Source organism: Boleophthalmus pectinirostris, unplaced genomic scaffold, assembly GCF_026225935.1.
Source record: "Boleophthalmus pectinirostris isolate CB_2022bp ecotype Guang Dong unplaced genomic scaffold, ASM2622593v1 HiC_scaffold_16, whole genome shotgun sequence".
Taxonomy (NCBI): Eukaryota; Metazoa; Chordata; class Actinopteri; order Gobiiformes; family Gobiidae; genus Boleophthalmus; species Boleophthalmus pectinirostris.
Window position 1 is genome coordinate 18,186,394 of NW_026571095.1, and position 19,624 is coordinate 18,206,017.

The 19,624-nt window shown below is 38.2% G+C and overlaps 1 protein-coding gene across 1 annotated transcript in view; it reads left to right on the forward strand.

The window, feature by feature from the left end:
• Positions 1-4,297: 4,297 nt before the first annotated feature.
• The window catches only part of LOC110170370 (uncharacterized), a 186,422-nt gene continuing 171,095 nt past the window's right edge, over positions 4,298-19,624 (forward strand). The window contains exons 1-2 of the mRNA XM_055151955.1: positions 4,298-4,379; positions 11,670-11,800. The gene's annotated coding sequence lies outside the window, so the exon portion shown is untranslated. The remainder of the gene's footprint in view (positions 4,380-11,669; positions 11,801-19,624) is intronic.

Below are 19,624 nucleotides of genomic sequence, written 5' to 3' on the forward strand. Positions count from 1 at the left end.
TGCTCCCTTTTAAAATGCCAAAACTCAGTTTGTTTTTCATTTTCTTCTGTGTGGGCTCTGTAGATATCTATAACCAAATTAGCTCTACTGAGAACAGAGAATGTATATTACTGTTCAATAGTAAGTCAGCCTATATTTAGCATTCAATCTCTTCACGTGTGTCTTTAGGTCTATATTACTGATAAAAGGTTTGACTGATGATTTGAATTAAATAATGTTTCCAATCATAACCATTTGTTGAATCCAAAACTCAATTAACCTGCTGGCTAGTGTGTTTATTTGGTCCTCTGAATTCTAATGACAGAAAGCTCTCGTTTCAGTACTCTAATCTAAACAGAATCTCACTTGCCTAACCAGCAGTGGACAGTGCAAAGCAGCAGCACTGAGCAGAATATGCCTTTAGACTTAGTGATTCTCCTGCTTGCCTTGTGCCACATGTGTCTGAGCCAATCTCTCCCCTGCCTCTGCACACACTGTTTATCTCTGCCTCTCTGCCTGTCCATTCACATGTGGGCTTAAACTCCATTATGTGTGCGCTGGTGCATGTTTCCTGTGTATGGTAGGCACCTGCGCTCTCACCTGTCAGTCAAACTTTCACGGCAGGGCTTTTTGTAAAGGCAAGGTCACGGTGACTCCAAAAGCAGGTAAAGCCACTGCTGTGCTGTCCCTTTTTTCTGCCTCAAAGGATTCTCAGATGCCCACTGAGAGTTGGCCATTACTTTTATAGCGACAAGAAATACACAAGTTAACTGGAGATGAAAGGATGTCTCCAAGACTGCTTTCCTCTAGCAGGTATAAAGCCAGTGTGAACAGTGATCAATTTATGGGCAACAAGTAAACCACCTATTGCATTGTACCAGATTATCTGTGACAGGGCTCTTGGGGAAGAGTTTAAAGACCTCTATCTTCCAAGACAGCTCCAGCAATAAGGAAGGAGAATATATCCAGATTTGTTTACATAGATTTTAATCTCGCACTGCTGTAATGCTGGAATTGCTGAAATTGCCTTCACACAACCATATACTTTCACCATTCTGACATGTTAAAGTATACATTTAAGTCTGAATTTTGAATAGCCATGCTCTAAAAACAAATAACATGTTCAGGAAAAGTATCAAAATTACCTTGGAGAAAATGGACGCAATTCTCTTAAAGGTGCACTGTTGTGGTTTTTGAATGTTCCACATTCTGGCACAAAACTCATCTCTTTTCACAGAGAAAAGCAAGTCGGATCTGTGGATATTGGAGAGGCAAGCCCACTTACAGTATTTTGTTATTTTTCTCTGCACTAAAACACCTATAATTTAATAAATGCAATATAGGTTGTTTGAACCACGACCCATAATAATGTTAGCTAGGGCAGGGCAGTTTCATTAAAAAATCCCTTAAGGGGAAGAAGTATAAATCCTAGTCTTTCAGACCTGTACCATCAATTTGAAAATTACTTCTGGATGGAGGCTAAAATGTCTTGATTGCAAAAGCAGTGTCCAGATGACTACATTGCAAGATTTAGAACATTTTCATGGAGACAGTTAGGTGGCAGTCCTCTCACCATAAAAGTTACACCAGATCCTCCAAGACAGATCTCAACAACCTCCTTCATATTCTTGTTATGGAGAGTGACAAGCAAAAAGCAAAACCAAAGCCCTTCTTCTCACTAAGGAAAATATACACAATATTCCACCACAATTTCAGGTCAAGAAATATGGGGCTTTGTTGAGACTGGAACAAAAACAAGAAAATAAAGTTGATGCCAGCGATAACACCGGGTGATAAGTCCAGCAAACACTTTCCAAACACAGAAATACACCAACAGATGGTCTGAGTGCAGCAAACTCACCAAACTGTCTACCTAAGCAGATGTGTACACACTCACAAAGACACAAGGAGATGCAGTTTTCAAGAACTAGCACCAGGAAATACACCATAACCCGGGCAGAAATTGACATCAAGTAGCAATCAAACAGTTTTGTGTAAAAATGTGAAATGATTGAAGCAGAAGCTTGTGGCGAGCTTGTATGCGGGGCTGACTGAGGGTCCGATGTGTACCAAACTTGGATGTGGCCCATGTGAAGCACAGAGCAGTGGGGAGAGAGGGGAGGAGAGGGGAGCAGATGGGTCAGCCATCTGGTGGAGGGAGAGAAAGAGATGGATGAAAAGAAACAGAGAGGCTGAGCAATGGAGGGATGTTTGAGAAGTATGTTGTGAGTGTGAACATGTGCATCAGTGTGGCATATGCAGTGGGGTGGTCAGCTCTGGACCAGGGGCAACAGAACAGAGCACGAGTCATCAACATGCTCAACATGTTCAGCCTACAGCACACACAAACAAAGGAGTAGGGCTGATGGAAGCCCCAGTATCAGAACCTACCATACCCTGTCCAAATGGTTAAAGTCCCGACATGATACAAGCTCACATAGATTACACACAATGAACTGTCATTCTTTTCGTACTGTATGTTTTGTATTATATTCAGATGAAGTCTGTTTTATTTACCTACTTTTAATGCATGCCTTTATTTATTTTCTTTGATCATAATTTATTTTTACTATTATTTTTCATTGTTTTATGTTGCATAATTTTAAGTTAATGTGGTATTTTCCAATTTAGACAGATTTTTCGAAATGATTAGCATGACTAGCACATGCTGTTTTATTGTTTTAGTTGGTTACATTAAAGCACTGTATGCATTCGGAGTAGGGCCACAGTGGCTACGTGGCTTACAATCACAATTCACAGCAAGATGGTTTTGAGTTTGATCCCTGGGTTGCCCGGGCCTTTCTGTGCAAAGTTTGCATATTTTTTCCCACGTCTGGGTGGGTTTCCTCAGGCACACCGGATTTCTCCCATCAACCCAAAACATGCACAACAAGTCAAACCCGCCAGTTAAGGTACTCTTGAACATGCCTAGTGACAAAATCATCTAGATGGCACTGCACTGCGGTGCTCACTGCTCCTGAGGAGATGCCCATGTGGCATGAAGAATGGGTCAAATGCAGAGGACAAATTTTGCAACAAAGACAGTAAATTGTACCCTAACCATGTTCCAACCTTTTTACCATAGTTGGTACTTTTACTCTACCATAACCAACTAACTCTGAAACACTTGTGAATTGAGATCTTTAATTTTCTTTGAAAACTATATTTCAGCATTTTTGTACTCCAGAGCTTGCTTTTGCTTTGAACTATTCAATAAGAATTTCCGTCTTTAAAAAGAATTCTTGAGAAAACAACACAACTGCTTTCAATTCAGTATTATTTATTTCCACAGCCAGTAATTCTTTGTCTGAACATCTGAAATCTCCACAAACACAATATGGTACAATATTGCTTTCATGTTCTGAGAAAATAACTAATCCAATATAAACAAACACATGTCAAGTTTCAATTTCCAAAGCTGACAAATTAAGATTCAAAGAGATGTGATGAGCTCTTAGATGTAAGCTAAGCTATGACAAATATGTTCCAGATAATGACGTTGATGTTGAAAGAAGCCATATGAAAAGGAAGATAAAACCTGAGGAATGGATGGAAAAACAATAAAACACAATAAAATGACAAGACAGGCAGATGGGTTGAAAGACAGAGAAGACAAGACAGGAGGAGAGCCAAAAAGAGTGTGATGATGTAAAATGAAACACCAAAAAGTCTCGAAAGATCAAAGAAACCACCCTTTCCCAAAGTCGGTATGTCAGAAAATGGGGACCAATTTACTGTGGATGGCAGGAAGTCTGGGTCCCTCCTGTAAATTACCCTGTGTCTATCCTGAAACAATACCAGAGAACATAAAATGACTTTCCACTAAGATGGAGACTCAATTTCCACCTTTTTGCATTTCACTCACACATGACTCCTTCATCAAATGGGCTATTGCCATAATTGTTGTTAATATGCACACAGGTATAGGTGATTTATCATTGTTTCCAGCTAGCACGCCTCTGTGCATGTGCAGGTTGGAAAGAATTAAACGCCATATAATTGATGCAAACTTTATTTTTGCACTGCTTGGCTGCCTGGTGATTACAATCATTACTCTGATTATCACTCATTTGGCTCATTGTTTTGCAGAGTAATTTTCCTTCATCTGCTTCAATATAATGTAAACCATTTTAGACTTTAAACACAGTGAAATTTGATTTATATCTTTTGGGCATTTTATCAGTTAAATAAATAAGGCAGCCTAAATAAAATAGAAACAGTTTACAAAGTACCCCATTGTGTTTTTATTTTTATTTGGAAAGGTGTGATAGGAACTATTGTTTGGGTGTAGGGTTTCATTCGACAGTTAACTGAGACGCACAAAGCTTGATTCGAGAAAACGGTGTTGTTTTTGTGGACTAATAGTTTTCATTTCTTTGAATCGTGACTCAGTTGACAAGGTAAGTTTTTATATATATTTTTAAGTTGCGCAAATGATGTAGCCTATTAATTATAAGGGCATTGTTTACGCTAGATAGATGTCAACATGTGGTCGCATAGTCCGACTTGTGGTCGCTGAGCTTAATGATGTTTTAAGACAAAGTCTAAGAACTTTGAGAATCTGTAAAGTGCCTTTGCCATAAATATGATTATGATTATGATTATATGATAATTTTAATAGATCCATGGGCTAAACTTGTTGTGTGAATCACAGTGACAAAGGATCCTCTCACTGCACGTGCAGGTCAAAAACACTTGCATTAAAGTTACTGCTGTCTCTTTGAAGGGCAGAGGCAAAAAATAAAAGGGCACTTATTGCACCACGGGGGGCACTGGCATCAAAGGCCTATGCTATACATTATGTATGAATATGTTAAATTAAAATAACATTATGTAACTTGTGCTCATTTATGTATTCAAATAGTTAGTTTAAAATCACTCAGATCCACAGTCACTGCCTGATTTCTCTACAAGTGAGGTGGGCTTTTATCAAATACCAAACCTGAATTAAAAACTTTTATTTGAGTAAAACATTTATTTAACATAATTTCCTAGTCATGTGACTGTTGTGGAGACTTGTAGGCAGCAGCAGTACCATCTGACTTCATTAGATATGTGACTGCATAAATGAACATTTGATTTTAATGTTATTGTTATTGTTGTATCGTAAATGGAAAGAATAACCTATCAAGGTAGCAATCTCACACAAAACAGCACTATTGCCTATAGTTAAATTGTTTCCCCCAAGTTTTCCCACAATACATTAAATAACTACACTGTGATGTAGACAATTGTGACGTAGACTGTCTTTGCTTGGATCCTATTTTAAATATAAATTATATAATATAGTGAATTGTGAGCTTGAGCAATATTCATTCTTCCATCCATTTTACTTTAAAATTAATAGTTCCTTTTTGTATTGACATACAGTTTCTAGTCATTATTTATTGATGTAGTGGTATAGGGCCAATCAATGGAGCAGTTTCCCAACCTGCATGGGACACCTTCCCTCAGTCCATGAGGAAATCTTTCTAATGGATGGCATAATTTACCAGAAGAGAGCACACAGAAGAAGATATTCTCAAACTAAATATTTGTGACTGATAAAAGAAAGAACTGGAAAGTTTGAGTCATGTAAGATGCAAACTGCAGTGTAATATTGTTGTTCTTGATTAGTTTTATTAGTATATGTTGGATTAAAGAGGTGTACATTTCTGCACATTCTCTGCCTCTGTTCCTAATTCTGATTGTCAAAAAAAACAACCAAAAAACAAAAACAAAAACAAAACAAATACTAATCAGTTATATTTATTTTTGTTGACAATTACACCATATTATTATTATTTTTTTTATTATTATTATCATTGTAGTATGTTAAAACATGTGACTGCCTGGTCTCAAGACAAATTTCTCCGTATCAAGACAATTAAGGATTATCTTATCTTATTTTAGTAACAACAGTTTTATTGAGTATAGTATATAATATAGCATTTTCCTTAGTATTGAAATTGTTTTTGCATTGTTTGTATGGTAACGTCTCTACATCCTAACTGTAAAATATCCAATGGCCCAGCTGTAGGTAAGCGACTCTTGTATCTCTGAGTGTGTCTGATAGTTATTCTGTGCGGAGCATCGGGGCAGTCTTGGTATTCAGGCGCTGTCGTTACCTTGAGGGCCTCAGCTGATGCCTTATACTTTGGGGAATGTGGAAAAAGCCTACTATCAGCTGGCAGTTTGACATTGAACCTGTACTTTTTGAAGATGAAAGATGGCGCCCCCCACACACACATTCAGATCACACTTATTTAACACCCTGAATATATTTTGGAGAACTGGCACTTTCTGTTATTACTAATACATGGGCCGACAACGCATTTCAGTTTGATCTTCAGTGTTGGATTCATCTATAATTGATACAAGAGGCATTTATTCTTTGTTTGTTTAAAGTTAAGAAAATTTCCCATTTTTACTTAAGCGCTACAGGCTCTTTGTCAAACAATATTTAAAGCAACATAGTGTAACTTAGGGTGTAACTCAAGGCTTGTTATCTGCATGATTCCATGTAAATAAAAATTTTAAACCATACTTTAGAAACACTGTGGAGATAGATATGTTTTATGCCCCATTGTGAAATATTATTATAGCTAAAGGAACATTTTTTGAAAGCCCTCCTCTAGGCCAAATAAGTATCAGTTTTGTGGAGATGTAAGTCCACTCAAAGTAAGGGCATATGTTTTTGTACTTTTTTAGTGCAAACAAAACAACCAAAATTTAAAATGTGCTTTTATTTGAGTTTATTTTTGGCAAAAAATGTACATGGTGGGACTTTAAATTTGTAGATTGGATTTGGATTTGAACAACGTTGGAAGTGCCCAGATGATTTGGCCTTTGGCATAAAAATATAATTTCTATAATAAACGTTGACTTTCTCCTTATGACCGCATTATACCTTAGCTTATGTAATAAAGTCAAATCTAAAGTAATTTTCTGTCATCATGGCTATTTAAAGCAAAGTCACTGTGGTTCATATATAGGAGTTTAGAATGTTGCCGTTATACTCAAACTTTTTTTCCACAATATTTTCAGACCCATTTTAGGTGTATACGCTATTTTATCTGTAAAGGCCTGACCTCCTAAGTGACCTGGATGGAGCACAATATTTGATTCATATTGAAAGGGCAGACAGTGTCAAAACCTGGTTAGATCTAATTTTAGAGATAAACTATTGTGGCTCAAATTGCTGTTAAAATGATTGTTGGTTTTGATAAAGGTGTAAAAATCCACATTAAATTAGAGTTATTTGTAGATGGGCCGAATGTCTATGCATGAATTTGTATCAATTCAAAAACAAATTACTGCAACCAGCCAATAAGGAACCTATAGCAAGTCTGCTATAAGGGCCGTGTCAACCGGGGGTCTCAGTAATGGGCACCAATCTTTTACCGGAACTGCAGTTTGTAGCACAGACCAACACAAAAGGGAAGAGGAAACCAAGAGACTAGAGGATCATAACTGTTTATTGAAGGAATACCTTTATCTATCGTCTTTACCAATATTTCATCACACCACTTTAAAGCACTTGTTGACCTTGTGTGTGACCTGAATACAGCTCAGTACTGTAATATAGAAAGGGCTGACAGTTTTACCACTTCATATTGAGAAAAATATATCATATTTCAAACTAGACACGCTACTCCAAATGATAACTATAGCTGGCAACTCATTATAACTAGTACAAAATTAAGCTTTAATGCATGACAAAAGTCAATTCATAATTAAGAAATAGTTTGTGAAGAATGCTTCAGGGTGGAGATTGCTTTACCTGGAATGTTCCACAGTATATAGCATTTAAAGTTTTCTTAAATGTATTCAATTATCAATGATTGGACAGATCTGACCTGTATCTCTGGCAGCGTTACTGCTAACATACTGTAAAACTTTCTGCAAAGCGACAACATCTTTACCAGCTGGTCGTGGACCCCCTTTACACAATGCCTCTTTACATATCAAATGAATGTTTGCTAACTGTGCTTATTGTTTGGTGATGTGTTTTTGGGCAGCTTGAAGTCTGTCTCTCTGGCGTTAGCCTATGGAACTGTCCGTGGTGCTGAAAGCGGCAGTCTCAGTCACTGGCACCAGTCCTTCCTCACTGCATCAGCGCTGTTGGAGGAGGTTAGACAGTTGGCCTTCAAAGACTATTCTAAAGATATGAATGCAATTCTGACATCCAAGTAAGGAATGCATTTGAATGTCCCCATTGTCATGCACAAGGTCTGGAATTTCCTGCTACAACCTGTGTTATATCTTATAATTTATCAGCCCACAATATATGAGTGTTCTGAACAGATTTTTGGCTTCTTATGATTTAGAAAAAACATTTCAATGTGAAGCCTTGAGGCATATTTATTTATTAGGAGGAGGTCCTTGAATTCATGGAAGCTACTTACTGGAGCTTTAAGTATTATTTTTCTTTTTTTAGGTACATACTTTCAAAGAGTAGGTTGGTGCAAAGTTTACACACATTTTATTGACAAAACTGGTCATGGTTGCAAAGAAACATTAGCACAATTGACTCCAGGCTTGATTGTGCTTCTCATTCTTTCCTTTCGGTGTTAAGTTAAACATTAATATCATTGTGAATACGCTTATAACAGTTGTAAAGAGAACAGAGGGTGATAACCTTTTGTTTTGATATCATCCTCCTTTGTAAATAAATATGCATGTTAAGAATTTGCAACTAAAACTTTGCTGGACTGGATTTTGTGACAGATAAAACATGATATTAAACATGCTCTAAAACTTATAAGACGTGGTGCGGACTCCCCTGCTGCCTGTAGGTGCTGGGGACTGCTGTGTTTGCTGCAGATGCATAAATGAGGCGGATTTAGCCAGGGGCCGCCTTGTACCTGATTTCACTGCCTGGCTGACGCTGCGCCTGTAAACAGACTCTCCTTTTAGGCTTGGTTAGGCTTCTGTTTGGTTACTTTGCACTTGAGAGGCAGCTGGTAGGCACCAAGCATCTGGAAACACAGCCCACCACATTGTGCATGTACACGCTCTCCTGTATACATACTGTAATTTATTATGTTCACTGACACAACTCCTTTTCATCAAGTAATTATCTGCACCTAATTTATTTTCCATATAATTGATTGTTGCCCAGATTTCAAGGTGCTATAAGGAAGGAGGAAAATTTATTCATGGCTTTTTTCAATCTCCAAATGGATGACACGGTAATTGCGCTCATACTTTTTACACTCGTCTGCACAGGCAACAGTGTGCAAACAGAAGTCTATCAATCACATCTTAATACCGCTCTGCGCACGCTCCACGGGTTATTAAAATCCTAACATGCTTGGCAACCAAAACAACATCTAATGATCTATCATTTGAAATTGCAGAAAGACAAACAGCACAGACTAACCTTATATGCACTTGGATAGCATGTGCTTAAAATGTATTTTAGTTTGAGAAGAAAACATCAGGTTAAGGCTTTGATTATATTATTTTTTTGTCGTACTGCTGCTATTGTTTTTCATTAAGCATAAATGAAAAAAACAAAACAAAACACATTCGCTAATCATTCAGTTATAAGAATGTGGCAATTAAAAGTCCTTGTACAAAATGCAAAATATGTCTCAAAAGTTAGGACAAAGAAATTCATGTTACAAAAGGTAAACATGATTGTGTAACTATTTCTTCCGATATGCATGCTATTATTGTAAAAGGGCACAGCAAGAATTATCATGACAAAGTGTTGCTCATCATCCTGTTATGACACACTGTATATGACCTCTTAACTACACACAACTAACACATGTATTTCTGCAGTTCCTCTCTACAATAGTAAAGCCATTCTGTTTTTTGAGCTACTGAATGAGGACTTGTGAGACTGTGGATGTGAAGCAAATCTGCATCCAAGACAAAAAGGGGGTCAGTAAATTTAGGTGTAAACAGATGTTCACCATCTTATTCAGACAGTCCTGAGCATGCGTTTCCCGGACGACCACAATACAAAAATGCAGCTTCTCTTTGTCCATCATGTACTGTTCTGTCAAGGTTAAGTATATTATCTACATTATCTACATAAATGTTAAATTAATTCTTTAAAATAGTGGTTACTAATCAGAGTATAGTGGTATTAGTTGTAGTAATAGCACAAATAACATAACATTAGTGGACATTAATGTACTTTGAGTAGCTTATGTTTATTAGCTTGGTCACATTGTTATTGTTATTTACTTATGTCTTCATATTAGGAGCTTTGTTTACATAATAACCTAGATTAAAATTCTGATTTGTTTATTGAAAAATACCATTTATTATCTTTTTGATTTTTAAAAATGTATTTACTCATTACATTTTAATTAGCAGCCAAATGTCAGGAGCCAAATGAAATCTGTCTGTGACACTAAAGCACCAAACACAACAAATGAACATGCCAATCATAGTCATTCTGTTTTCACAATGTTATCATCTTTCACTGGGCAATTTTTTTTTTCACAGCCACGGGGTAAATTATAAACGGTTTATATGATATTTTAAAAGTGACCCTGAGCATGGTAATTGCTTGTGGCATTCATTCTGATCTGTATTGCATATTGGTGTTTTTAAAGGCAGAGCCAAATCTAACCTGACACTGTAGTTATGAATAAGTCAGGAGGCACATTAATATTGTTTTCTGTTTTTCATCACACGTAACACTAACACTAAATGGTGGAGGCTGTGGTGTCAATATCAAGAGAAATTATAATGATATTTTACATAGGTCTTTTTTTATTACAGAAACTAATTGCTTTGACGGAATTGTTGCACAATATAGCTACCTATTTTGCATTTATTCAATTACAGATGTTTTTTTTCTAAAAGAATACCTTGAAAAGCATTCTTACTTTGAGCGCTGTTGCCCCTCCACATGACCGTCAGTAAGATGGCCCAGTGGCATCAACTGCTTATCACCATGGAGAGCAAAGTAATAGCATCTCCCTGGAGACAAGCAGGTGGCAGAGCCTTCATCAAAAATGTTACACAGCACACTTTTAAAGTAAAGGGCTACTCCTGATATTGCAGTATTTGCAACACTATGTCACAAGCCCTCAGAGAAATAATAGGCTATTGAATTGTATAAATTATAAACGTATGCATAACCTACCCTGTTCTGTTCTGGATGCTTGCACAAAAGGAATGGCTCAAGTATTCCCGTAAGCTTGAGTCAGAAAAAAGGTTTAATTTACCTGAATATATCAAAGACTCCAAACCACTAGAACTGGTAGAATGTGGTTTTAGTTGAAAAACAGAGCGTTTTATAAGGTGCAAAAAAGTCTTTGTGGGAAAGCTTTTTGACACCAGTTTTGCACCACACTTTTCCTCAAGCAGCACTTAGTGGTTGTCAGGGACTCTGTACATCTTCAAATACAAACCACTCAGGACACTGAAGTATCTGAAAATTAACATTTAAGAGATTTAAGACGTCAAACATGAGCAGAGGAGCGAAGGAACAAGGACGTTTTTTTTTTACAATACTAAGATGTAAAATCATTTATTATTAATATTTCATAATTAATAATAATTATTAGTTGCATTAGTGAAAGTGAAAGAATGTTTTTTGTCTACATTATATTAAATTTTAAAATACTTATTTTGGGTATTTTTTTTGGTTCTCAGAGATGCAGTATTTGTACAAATTAAAGTCTTGTAGGAGATTAAATCAGCTGCAGCTAACACACTTTTCTATTTTTGCTCTGCTTCAGGATTTGGAACATGCTCGTACAGAAGAATGGAAACGCCAGTTGGACATCACAAATCCACTGTACGTGACCAGCTGGACGACAGAAAGCGGATTCAATAAAAACACCACTGAAGCAGCTTCACGAGGAAATCTGTGAGTAATGTAAATGTTATCTAAACTAAGCAACAAAGAAAATGTTTTTAAAACAATACAAAAAATAAATTGTTACTTAAATAAAAGTATACACTACATAAGTAGTTGGTCTTCCAATACTAAGGCAGTTGCTTCTATTACTTTCTTCTACTAGCTCACAACGTTGAAATTAAATGTTAAATATCTACTTTTTACTACAGCTTTTCTCCATACATTAAATTTTTTTTTTTCCCTCCTAAGGTGTCCAACAATTTTATATACCAATGTAAAGAAAATTTTACTTCATATGCCCTCCTGCATAATTTTTTCTTCAGTTTTTCTAGATTTGGGATCACCACATAAAATGAACTTGATTTCAGTGGGGCAAAATCATACTCAGAAAAGTACGTAGGTAAGAAGTGTGTGCTTTGAAATATCATGTTCAGCTCGCAGTTATTTACTTTCGATCCTGTATTCCCTGTTAGTGCTTGTCACACTGGCTGATGCGAGAGGCCATATCCAGTTATAAAATGACAGAACCTTTTTTTACATGTTCAATTCATATTTCCATTTCTTCTCTTAATCCATATCTTTCCTTTCATTTAACGCCTTAAGCAATCACTGCCAGCTGCCTGAGTGACAGAGGCGAGCTACGCCAAATAACAATGCATTGGTATATGGTCATTTGCATTCTGACAATGGCTGGCGCGCCCTGTCCCTGGCACAGAGCCCCTGTCATATTCGTACCTGGAGTTGGGCCATCAACACACAGAAAAATACAATTCTCCGTGCGCCGTCTGTCCTTTTGTTATTTGTGAGGGGTGCACTTGAAATGGTAAATGCCACATTTAAATTGAAAAAGAACGAGAAAATGGTGGTGGAAAAAAGGAAAAGGAGACATGATGGAGGAGATGACGGTGCCGGAGGGAACAAACATCAGGTTGTGTCTGGCTCGGTGACAGCGTGGATCAGGTGGAGCCGAGCAGGCAGAGCAGTATGATTGGTCTACCTGCAGAGTGAAGGGCATCTGTCTGTCAGGGCTCACTGTATGAAACCCTCTATACCAGGATCAGAGGAGGCCAGAGGACAGGCAGTCTGAACTCAGATCAAGGTTTTGGTTTTTGCAAGATTTCAGTGAAATTACTTTGCTCAGCACACTGTCGTGGAAATCCATCCTTAGCTCTTTCTGTCTTGTCGACATCTAGAGACAAGAACAAATTCAAAGTAAGTACTGAAACAAAAATGGGAATTCTGGCAATGTTTTTGAAAAAAAAAAAGCAAGCAGAATAATTCATTCTAAATCAGAAATCAAGAAGAAAAACAATTAACATGAAGTAAATTGGAGAAAGCTCAGACCCTGTCTGGTCTGTTATTGTGTTCAACAAGCTACTAATACCATCTGTTATTATAAGTTTTATTATTTAAGCATTTATTAGATTTATGTCTTTAAACATAAACAAAATAAACAAAACTTGGCACTATTCAGGCTACTCAGTCCTTGTTTAATGGGGTTCAAACCTACACGTTAATGCGCTATTCACTGAGAACAATGTATTATCATGTTTTCTAAGTTTCACGTTCATTTTTGATGCTCTCCCCTCCGTTTGCTCTCTGCTCCAAGTCCACACCATTCACAGCACAGTGCTATCACAACACAATCAGCGTGCATGCATTTAATGAAACTACTGTACAAACCATTTGTCAAGTTGTTGTGTACAGTTTTGTATCATGCTTTTGTATATTTAGGAAGAATTGTTATATGGGTTCATGGAGGGCATAGACTTGTGGGCTGAGCATTGCTCAAAATCTTACAGCTAACCATAAAGAGAGTTCGAACAGTACATGGGAGAGATGGCTAAATTACTCAGACATACATGAATGACATCTAAAAACTCTTCAAACATGTTTTTGATAAGGGCACAACATGGTTGAATGCTAAAAAGCCCCCTCTTTAATGGTTTGTTAATTTGTTTCCTCATTGGTCTATCCCTGATATCATGTCTTGAGTTTTTACAAACAGGACTATAATAGATATAAATGGATATAAACAAAAGACATCACAGTTATAATGCCATTGACAAAGATGTATCCACCATGGTCTGAAGACACATGTAATGACGTGAATGCAACTTGTTACCAGCCACCTTTTCTTTGACAACATCCCGGGACGTCATTTGTGGACGTTGATGTGGAGGAGCGGTGTGCATCTGTCCAGCCGTCTGCTATCCTCGGGCTGCCTGCCACTCTGCCTGTCTCCTCTCCTCTTGTCCATCTCTCCTGGACGCCAAATCTGTGCGTTTTTCCCAGATGCAGTAAACACACTTATCAGTCCATCTCCTCGTCCATGAAGCCCACCTGCTAGTCCTTCTCCGTGACAGAAGAATAAAGTTGGCCTAGTCACATCCTATACTGTCACTGAATGTGCATACACCGGCCTGTGTGTTCATGTGGAACCTATGGCAGATATAGCTGGGAGATATACAAGGATCAAAGCCCTCCAGAGCCTGCAGGGGATCTCCTTTCTCTCTCTGCTCACTTCACACAACATGACAGTGGCCTTCAAAACAAGCTTCAACACAAACAGCCCTGTGAAAAAAGAAAAAGAGCATAAGAGCATAATGGTATTGAAAGAATGGACATGTTTTTCTCCGTAGATCATTAGGCACATTTGTTTGGTTTTCATGGTGGTTTTTAGTTTGCATGTTGCTTGCATTTTCCCTGTAGTCAAAAGAGACAAGTTGCATCAAATGAAGAGTGTATTTTTTTCTGCAATATGTGACCAAAAGGTGGTGAAATTTCGTCTTCTTTCTTCTTTCAAATCTCATAATTTTCAGTGTTTTCTCAGTGGATTGTTGATTTGTGTTTAACAATTTTTTATTTTACTTCTTGCACATTTCTTCATCAATCTTCTGGTTACTCCCATCAGGGGTCGCAGGTGGCTGGAGTCTGTCCCAGAAACTATGAGCCCCAGGCACAGAACACTCTCGTCAATGGCAAGTTACTTTTTCCTTACCTTTAACTCTTACAGTGGCACGTTTAATTTATATACACAACAAAAATGCTAAACCAACTAACAGGCACTAATTGAACCTTCAGTATGGTAGGAATACGTAGAAAGCTGCAACCCAATTATATGCACATAAATGATTATTTTAACCTATATTTTACCATGAAATCCCTTGAGAGAAATCTCTTTTTTGAGGGAGACCTAGATTTTTATAGTAATTAAGTAATTAATAACATTAGGCTTACATTTTTCGAAGCACTTAATCTCTTTATCTTTTTATATATTACTAATTCATCCTGCCCTGGGGTAGACGCAAGCGAGAGTGCCAATATGTGCCACCAGTCCCTCCAACCACCAACTTTCGCTCCCATCAGAAACTCACCATTTTCATACTAGAGGCAAAGTGTTTTGCCCAAGGGCACAACAAAAGTATGCTCTAACCTGGGATATGGATAGGACATTTAAGTATTTAAATTTGTGTTGTTCAGTTTTAGGCCCTGACTCTCATTTCTCATTTGAGAACCCTAAAGCATGAGCTTGAGGAGATTAATTGAGCCCTGTGAGGCCATGTAAACCTGCTATGTATTTTCATATTCAAAGCAAAAGTATGTGATTTAGAGTTCCAAATAATATTACAGTGGATTTTATTGCCTGGGACTTTGGGATAATGGAGTATCTGGGGTAGTGTCTTGTCAAGAAAATTCATTTCTCTCAAACTTCTGTGACTTTGGCTTTTCTTTGACAGATTTGTTCAATTTTATTAAGTGCCAGATCTTCAGAGACAAAGCTTCAAATACAACTATGACTTTGTGTTCATTTATAAATACAAAACATGACCTTCAAGGCTGACAAACAGTATACCCACTACTGCAGTACTACTTCAAATCTGAGATAGATCCGGCAATATGTGGGATGTTGCTGTTTCCAAATGTCATTTCTTTTGTAGCTGTGAATGCCAAAGCAACTTCTACTCTCCCCTCTCTTCAAAACTGATATCACAAACAGTTATATTTGAAAAAGTTCAACAGTAAAATATACTCCAAATACTTCCAGAATTGACCAGAGAGCTTGGCTGAATTTTGACTTGTGGAAAACATGTTCATCCCCTCCAGCTCTCGAGGCACAAGTTGTCTTTTCACGCTGCCTTTAAATGGCCCAAAGCATATTTTCCGGTGGTGTACTATACATGTGGTCTGCCTGTGCCTCTACTGCCTCGCCAACTCTCCTTTTTTTGCCAAACACATGTATGGCAAGGACAGCTCCGCAGGCTGCAACACACTGTGCCACATCCAATGGTGTCCACTCTCTGGCCTGAGAAAAGAGCCCCCAGACCAGCAGTAAGGTAGGCACGGGCTTCATTTTGCACATGGTGATCCAAATGTAGCAAGAAAACAATGCGTACTGCGTTTCTGTACTTTAGTCTGTGCATGCAGTCTTGTGCCAAACCTCTCCCAAGTGGATAAAATAAGTCTTTTTTATTCTTTGTTAGATATTGGCACTGTGTTGCTTGGTTATAATAGAGTTGAAGCAGTCCTCTTCTTTGACTATTCTAATGGGCTCATGTGTGTCTTCCTCCCTTCCTGCCTTTCTTGTCTTCAAAGGATTTTTGCACAGGCAATCTACAAGTCCACTGTACAACCTGAAAGAAGGGACTTCCAGCAATTACATTGGCTGAGATGAATATAGAAATGTAATGAAACATGCCTATGTGTATGTGGAGGTTAACATGACAAAGTGTAATTTGTTCTTAACTGATAAGAAAGGAGGTAATAGCTTTTTGAAATGATGTCCAAGGCAGAAATGATGAACAAGAATATAATAATGTAATCTTTAGTCTATGATCAGCTGGTGGGTCTGAAATGATAAAGAGGATATTAATCTTAAAAGAGATCTACTGTGAACCCAATTACTGTTAGAAGCAAACATATGCCAAATGCCATCTACAGGTAAGGTAACTAAGTGAAGTCTTGTTCTCTTCAGGAAAATATCTAGTCTGCATGTAAATGTCTCTATAAACAGTATAATAAAACAATTGAAGAGGTTCAGTGATAAGCAATCCTCTAGTCTCTCTGGCTTCTCACAACATGTAAAGACAAATGAGTTGGTGAATTAGTGAATCTAAATTCCATTTCAGTTCAGTAAATTTTTTTTTAGAGAAAATTATCACATAACAGCAATAGCCTTGCTGAGCTTAACAGAATTATTAAAGAAATAACCTTAAAACAGTGAAACAGTCATTGGTCATTAAAGGCAAGCAGAATAACCAACATTCATAGAAAATAAGCAAACGGTAGCATCTCATTACAATCTTAAATCATTACTTTCAGCAGTACATTTACTAGTGGAGATATGATTACATATTTATTTTTATTTGCTGTTACTGATCTTTTTCCATTTCAGTCATTCATTCAGTCACTTGCATCTTTTTCCATTCTCCCCTTGGCTTAGCACCAGATGTACCCTTGTCTGAATGAGTATGAAAAGATAATCTGCCGATGTGCAACAATAACTACAGTGTATTAAAAGAAGATGTGAGAAAAACCCACTTTTATGGCACATCCGATTGTACAACGCATTTTATTGGCTGTTGGAGTTTGAATAAAGAGTCATTTGTTAAATACTTAAGATATGTGTTGTACTTCAATACAGATGTTCGGCCTTGTATCTTACTTTCTTAACACTGCGCAAAAGAAAAAGAACTGTGAATTCAGCATGTTTTCTTGAAGGGTTTGAAGTGAGTGGAGCGGGCTGTGCGTCATGAGCTGGTGTTAGATGGACTGAAGAGATGGAATAATAAGTAGCCCTATTATTTCATTACTGCTTTTAATTCTCAGTACTTGATAACAGCCACGCTGTCTTTCAGATTGAAACCACTCATGTACCAATTAGAACAATGATAGCTATATATATATTTTTTTTCTAAAACGTCTTAAAATCCTTGGATGTATAGCTTACTTTCTCTTTGGATGGATAGGGATGGTTGCTTACTTCTTTCCCATGTTTGTTTCTATCAGGCACAAATGGATCAAATCAGTTTAGATTTAATAGTGTGAGATGTAGTATCCTGCCATTATCTTGAGATGGAGATAGAAAATATTGTAAGACGTGGCCACACGTGCAATAATTCCCCTCTCTTCATTTTCGGGTAGCAGCCTTTTACTGAGGAGTAAACGTGAGAGAGAAAGAGAGCGAGAGGCGGGAGAGAGTCCGCGCGCGAGTCTGTGAGAGGCGCGCAGTGATAACAGTCATCGTCCTTCTTGGAATCAGTTTTGTGTCCGGTTCGTGGCCAGAACGGGACGAAGACACTTCCAAACAGTCGAGGGGTGAGCGACATCCACAAGGTAAAGAACGTGGCCGCTATATTATTCAATCAAATCGCCCTTGTCTCGTTTATTTGTGAGCGGTCAAATACGCAGACCTAGTTTCGGGCTTCAACCGAGGTTTGTGGTATCAGTGTTTGTGCTTCATCACATTTCGCTATAACCCGCATGTGTTACTGATATTTTCCTATGTGAAGCCTTGATATACTATGTGGTATAAGATTTCACTGTGCGAGTGACTGTGCTGATCCCAAGCTTGAAGCGTTTCCGCGCGTTATCGCAACAGTCCGAACGGCTGATTATGTAGCCTATAACTAAATTTCTGCTCCGCAGAGAAACAAACACAAGGTGGTATCACGATCAGATGTCATGTAAATACTTTAGGATGGAAGATATCGAACAGTGTATATTTTAATGACCGTTTGGTGAGAGGTAGCCTAAGCGAGACGCTTCTTTACGCACAAAATATGTTCCATGTGGTTCATATCCAGTCGTATAAACAGTGTTAACATTTGACGATACACGTGTCGATGACATGTTAACGTTGTCAGATTTGTAGCCCCGTGTCTTGTCCCTAAAGGAACTGGGAGAACGCAAGCATCACTTTGGAGCTGGTATGTTTTACGCGGAGCAGGCGTGTGAGTTGCTGTGCGCCCTTGTGCGTGTCTGTCTGCACCGCTAAGGAGGAGAAGGGAGGAGGGGGAGAGGAAGGGGGCATTAACTGACAGACTGTCACTACTAGCACCGACAGCCGTGGGGCAAATGTTTTACCTGCGCGCGCCGTGCGCACGTGCACGCGATGTGTCCGCGGATCAGCGCGTCTCTAATGAGCTCCATCTCGCTCCCGTCGCTTCACAAAGCCACCTTAATTGTGTCCATTTATAACGCGACCCCATCATAATAAGTATTTGACTCCACATACAGGCTGCTTATGTGTTTGTGAAGTAGTCGTTGAACACAAATGTAATAGTGTTTGCTCTGTTGCACGACCTAAAGCATGCACTGGCCTTGTGGGAAATACATTTGCCCAGATTTATGGCCCTTCTTCACAGGTGATATCGATTATGGCATCCCCACTGTGTACCATATTTTTGTAAGGGCATAAGAAAAATGCCACATTTTTCTTCCTCTGTTGTTGCAGGGAGCTCTTCATAGTGAGTGCAGCTGGGTCAATTCTCCAGTGCTCCTCTGTTGCCTCATATACATCAAAACTAATGCTTTACATGAGCGGCTGCTGCACACTCAGACACACAGTCATGATGGGCCTTAAGCGGCAGTAATGGCTCTGATCAGTGCCAGACATGTTTATCTGTGAGGAAAGCTCATGCATTTTACATGACCCTGCTACAATCAGCAAGTGTGAATGCTATTTGTTTATCATCATCTTGTGTCCTGAGTGACTTAATGCCTTGCTCTTTGCATTTTGAAGAGCAGCCATGTCTTTCGTTCCTATTTTTCTGAACCAAAGACGTAGGTTTTGTGTTGAGGCCCACGCACTGGACTTTCATTGTGCTTAAG